Raw genomic sequence first — 6,000 nt, forward strand, 5'->3', positions numbered from 1 at the left:
AAACAAAGAATAGTTACATAAGCAATGCCATTGGGGAAAAGTCATTACATGTCTTTGTCTCCAGGATCTCCCTAATTTTACAAATTACCGGGCATAGTTGCTAACATATTGTCAATTCATGTGCACTTCTTTCCACCCAGTTTATGCCGATCACCAGATTTTAGTGAGTTTTTCCATAACAACCTCTAAACCAACTCTTGTATGAGAGGAGCGTTTTCAGAAATATATGGGTGTGTCTGTTTAAGGGTCGACCATTTGGTCTGAGCGGGTGGTCAGATTTGGAAAACCTGAAAAGCAAAAGTTACTAATTTTGCCAGGCAGTCCTTCTTTGCAGAACAACATCACTCAACTGTCCATGAAAAATGTCGTTTGACGATATATAGGAATGCAATGGAAAACCAAAGAAAACAATTTAGACATTTTGGAAGGCGGAAGTTTCATTATAATATTCTCGCCAGCCGGTCTCAACTGTATTTGGCGTATTTGACCAAACAAATTGTGTAGCTTTTATGATCCGCAGGTGATCTATATATTTCAAATTCTACGCACGTTTCATCCATGTACGAATCCATTGGCCATTGTCAGTCAGACCCCACCCCTCCTTGGTTTGACAACCTTGGATATTTTCTCCATTTAGCGTTTCGATACCTTTCATGCAATAGAGTAGCACTCTAACTTGGGAATATCGACATAAAGTACAGCAGTCGTTTGATTGCTGGGCGTTGTATTTTTGATCCATTTTGTACAATTTTGCAATAACTTTGAAGTCACAATACAATTGAACAATTTTTTGAAAAAAAAATTCAGAAAGGTATAGATTTTCAAAAAACGTTTAGTGCCTTCGCATTTGCTGGTGGTCTACATGTGTATCTCTCTCTTGGGGTGTATTCAGAGACATTGTAGCATGATTATACCAATATTTTGATTCTTTAAGGCATTTTCTTGTTTTTTATCTGAAGCATGGTATAACAGATTATTGTCACATACAAAACAGCCGCGTCTCCACAAACGGCATATATAGAATCTGAACGGGCATTGGGATTTATGGTGAATTCTATTATGGGATATATTTATTGATATCAATAATCATGCACATTGCATCGACATAGGCTCTGTTGGCAAATTTGACATTTTGCATTTCGGTTGCTATAAGAACTCAAAAGGTCACAGTCTGATAACTTCTAAAAGCCGAATTCTACGATAATAATAGTCTGTATTGACGGCTCCATATTTGATGAACGAATGAATGAATGAATTTTGTTCTTTTGCAGAGCTGAAAGTGGACAAGGTATAAGCAGAAAATAATTTAAACATGCCTAGCTCAGCAACTCGGGTAGCAATCTTTCTACCCTACTCACCTCTCTCTGGTGGATACTCTTTATCTATATGGTACCTGAAGTGTTTACAAAGCAAGGTTCCGCTGGTAACTTTGGGACGTCCACTAAAAACTCTGTGCCTAGAACTGACAGTGAAGATACGGCCTCAGGTAAGCTCTTTAATTTGGTCTCTGTTGAAACTTCTACCTTTTCCTATATTAAGTTCTCTTTTTACTGGATGGCGTGACTTACATCAAGTTTACTGTTAAGTTTTATCGAGCTAGTATAAGTGTCTGCTTGATTGAGATAAGATTGTTTTCATTCAAATGTGTGGTGAAGGTGAAGAGCGTACTTAAATTAGAAATGCTTGTGGATGCATAGCCTTGGGCATTATCAAAACGCTTCTTTATTTGTGCACTGTTCTCGTTAAGTGTATTTTGAACGATGTATCAACGAGGTGTTGGGCGTATCGGAGGTGTCTTTAGTTTGTTTGCTGTCTGGGATTAAGTCATGTCCAATATTTAGTTTACCCTAAGGATAATTTAAAGGATAGAGGAAGATGCCATATTATCGATCGTGAGTGAAGTATCTCTAAGATCTTGACATTCTTCGCTGACTACAACTCGAATAATGTGATGTCGACATTCGTATCCATTCTTTTGGTACGGCGTGTTTAATTATATTACTCTGTATCATTCAGTATCTTTTATTTTTAAGTATATGAAATATTTCCTTTTCTTTTAGAAGTCTGCCATATTTTAATAAATCGTCACTATGTATAATAGGGCAGGACATTTCTTATGAGTTCGATTCTAAACAGATGTTTTTCTTCATGATATAGAAGAAGAAACTGTATTTATGGTGGAATTGAGAAAAAATTGAATAGAGACAACAAAGTAAAGGTAGAGAATAGTGTAACATAATCGATTAAAATACGAAACAAATGCACGACGAGTGAAAACTGGTTGGAGGTCCCATACCCTATCTTACTGGGATTACAAAATCTTAATCCGTGATATGTTTCTAGTATTGCAATACTGTTAGTTCATGGTTGACGTGTTGTTTTTTTAAAGCGTGAAACCTGTAGCTAAAATGCTCTTTGTTAATAATTTCCTACTCAATCAAGAAAGCAAGCGCTGTAGTTGTCAGTGAATCCTTTCTTTGATTAACGTTTGCCAGTGAATATATTCCACAAGGGTATGATAATTATTAAATTAACAACATTTAACCAGATCATACACTCATTGATGTTGCGGTGAAAAGCTAAAATGCCGTAAAGTACTCTTAAGTTATAGATATTGAAGTCCCTTTTCAAGGGTCCTCGATGTACTCAATATTTTCTGTCATTTCAGATTGCTCAGTTCGTTTGGCTGCCCCGGGCACATTTCCTGTCATAGCACTGGCAAGCCCACCTGGTTCAGGGAATACTTGGACCCGTCATTTGATACAGCAAGCGACAGGTTTCTACACAGGGTCAGAGTACAACGTTGAGCATTTAGCGAAAACTGGTAAGCCTGGCAAGATTGAGATGTAGTTTTCTGTATGCTTGAAAAAAACATTTTCATTTGTAGTGTATTGATGACTGCAGGTGTACTTTCTGTTTCTTGTTGTAAACATGTACTATAGTTGGTGCCAGTCTACATGCGCAAATGCTAACTTTCGACAGATTTGTGACATCCGAAACTTTTTTTCATAATTGTAATTATACCATATGCAGATGGCCAAGACAAGCCTCACTGAAGAATTATCAAACTGTGCAGGAAATGCAAGCCATATTTTTTCTTATAAATTGCTGAAATACGAACACAACACGATATCTCATTGAAAAGTAATCGTAACAATAATATATCGAAATTTAATTGATTTCCGAAGTTTATTCTTTGAAAGAAATGTTCCTTTTCAGATTAATCAAGGAACAAGTTAATTCGTAATTTGAAATAACTGTTTCCTCGTGATTTGTGCTCTTACATCGTTTTGTTTAATCAAAGCAGAACTATTTGAATATGCTAAAAAGAGAATTGTTATCACTGTACTTGGACCGGTTTCATAAGTCGTGCAAATATTTCATCACCATTAAGCAGGTGACGGTGATAATGATGTCGCTGATCGCGAAATTATCATTACTCTTTCAAGGATATACAGGTGAACTTGAAGATTGGACACAGGGACAACACTGACTGTGAAAACTCACTCTGCTAGACTTTCTGGACCGGGAATGCATGAGAAAGCCAAAGCAGCAATTTTACTGCTACGTAATCCATGTAGCGTGGCAGTTGCAGAGAGAAATCGTCAATTGACCAAAAATCAGACATCAATGGCTTATTGGAATAACTCTTTGAAATATGACAAAGGTATGAATGTGTGAGTGGCAGAATGATCATTTCAAAATATCTATTCCAGTGTCCTCAGCTAACTGTCTTTTCTATCGATATCTTGGAACCTCAAAAAGTAAAAGTTACCTTAGTAACAGCGATGGCAACAGCAGTCGGCAAAATGCACTTACTCAAAATGTAAGTTTATCGATGCCTTCGGAAATCTTATTCAAATTATGCAACATATTAACATCACAACATATTAACACGAAAGGATATTGTGCTTGGTTTGATGCAACGAGGTAATGATGACATGGAGACGGCATATATGTTACACCTTCATATATTCTGGTGAATGATAGGCCTATAGCTGACAGGTTTTTTCCCTGGTGGGGGGGGGGGGAGGGCAGCGTGTTGGAAAAGACCCTAACCAAAGTTTTACTACGTATGAATTATATGAATTATAGAATAATGATGAATCTTTCGCTGCACAAAATTGTATGTATCCGGACGGAAAGATCTACCGACCAGACGCTGTATACACTCTAAATCAGTCAGAATCGATGCATAGCCCTATTTTGTAATCAGCATTTGTGTGTTGGCTTTGTATCATTATAAATTTCACAAAAACAGGGACTATCTTTAACATGCAAAGTAGTTACTAAAAGTGACGAAAATCACTATAACATGTTAATGTACTTTAAATACCCTATGAAATGCTTGAAGTTTAATGTTCAATGAATCTACCTATTATCCCTCTTTCTTAACTCTGAATGTCACTTTATATTTCACAGAGTGGTTTCGCGCTGTAGAATGGCAAGTGCATCTTTTCGAGAGATTCGCCAACAATTGGTTGGAACTTGGCATACCTGTACATGTAGTCTTCTATGAAAATATCCAAGAAAACGCAGTGCATGAAATGAAGAGAATTGTAAAGTTTGTTAATTTGACAGTTGATGAAAACAGAATGGCTTGTGTCCGGAAGAACACGGAGGGAAACTATCATCGCCAGTATTCCAGCAAAGCAAAGCTATATGAGGAAGTTCTTTCGCCGGAAATTAAACGCTACTCACAAATGGTGATGGAAAGAGTATCTGTATCCTTGGTGAAACACGGACAAAATCCTGTACCCTGGAGGAATTTGCCTCCCGAAGTGCTGCCGTAAACTCGTTATTTTCGCGAAGATCAAGGTTCTTTATATTCAAGTAGCTAATCCCAGATTAAGAATCGCTATGAGTCTTGCCTTAATCCAGCAAAAGCATTTTTATGTTATACCAGTATGACAAATATACTGGTGTGTCGTTCTGATCGGACGAGAACTCATGCCATCTTATCTGTGAAATATTCATAAAATAGTGCTAACCGTGGCCCCTTAGGCAACTTGCACATAGTAACTTAAAGCCTACAGAAAGGTCGTTTGAAGAACGGGCACAATGAAGGCCAGACAATACTTGAGTATTATGTAGATTATTTTCAAAGATATCATGTCAAAACTCACGCCAGATTCCATGTTTTGAGAAATAGTTGTATCGTTGAGAAATAATGGACCCCAAACGTTCTCAAGCTAGTGTAAGCTAATCCAGCATTCATATTATCACTATTCCAGGCGTTAGAGACAACTGATATACCTGCATCGCTATCTCGTGAGCGTGGTCGGGTACTGAACTATTATTATATTACCGTGCCCTGCCCTTCGCATTTTGATTGGTCGAGCTGAACCACGTGACTGACCACAAATACACAGTAATGGTTTGTTTACATGCCCGTGAATATGAATAATAAGATTAACAACTCAAAATATCGTAACTTTACAGCTCAAACGTAAATCATAATCAATCACAAAATAAAATGGAGCACTTGTAGGTCAAGTTGAGATACTTTTTTCTGAAAACATCTCTGGATTTGCCATTTTTTACAGCGCGCGTGACAGTGTGTCGCGTATTGCTCAGTTTCTGGGGCCCAGTTGTCGTTCGCTCCGGAAATTTTCGGAAATTTGGATTGTTTTCTTAGGTTCTCTGATAATATAATGGAAATAACAGACTCCGCTCTGACCATTAACGTTTATTTATGGGCGCGGGCTCGAGGAAAGCCAAATTAACGGGCGAGGCTTGCCGAGCCCTTTAATTTGGCTTTCCTCGAGCCCGCGCCCACAAATAAACGTTAAATGGTCAGAGCGGAGTCTGTTATTTCCATTATCAGCGAACCCGAGAAAACCGTCAAAATTTGCGACAATTTCCGGAGCGAACGACAACTGGGCCCCAGAAACAGCAATACGCGACGCACTGTCACGCGCGCTGTAAAAAATTGGCAAATCCGGAGATGTTTTCAGAAAAAAGTATCTCATCTTGACCTACAAGTGCTCCATTTTATTT

At 38.0% G+C, this 6,000-nt stretch overlaps 1 protein-coding gene across 3 annotated transcripts in view; it reads left to right on the forward strand.

Annotated features, from left to right (window-relative positions):
* Positions 1 to 5,739, forward strand: part of LOC139137209 (sialate:O-sulfotransferase 1-like) — a 52,304-nt gene extending 46,565 nt beyond the window's left edge. For 2 of the 3 annotated variants that reach the window (XR_011553342.1, XR_011553344.1), the window contains exons 2-5: positions 1,272 to 1,486; positions 2,669 to 2,824; positions 3,398 to 3,667; positions 4,423 to 5,739. The gene's annotated coding sequence lies outside the window, so the exon portion shown is untranslated. The remainder of the gene's footprint in view (positions 1 to 1,271; positions 1,487 to 2,668; positions 2,825 to 3,397; positions 3,668 to 4,422) is intronic. The other variant, XR_011553345.1, reaches the window with a different exon arrangement.
* Positions 5,740 to 6,000: the final 261 nt, after the last annotated feature.

Source organism: Ptychodera flava, chromosome 7, assembly GCF_041260155.1.
Source record: "Ptychodera flava strain L36383 chromosome 7, AS_Pfla_20210202, whole genome shotgun sequence".
Classification (NCBI taxonomy): Eukaryota; Metazoa; Hemichordata; class Enteropneusta; family Ptychoderidae; genus Ptychodera; species Ptychodera flava.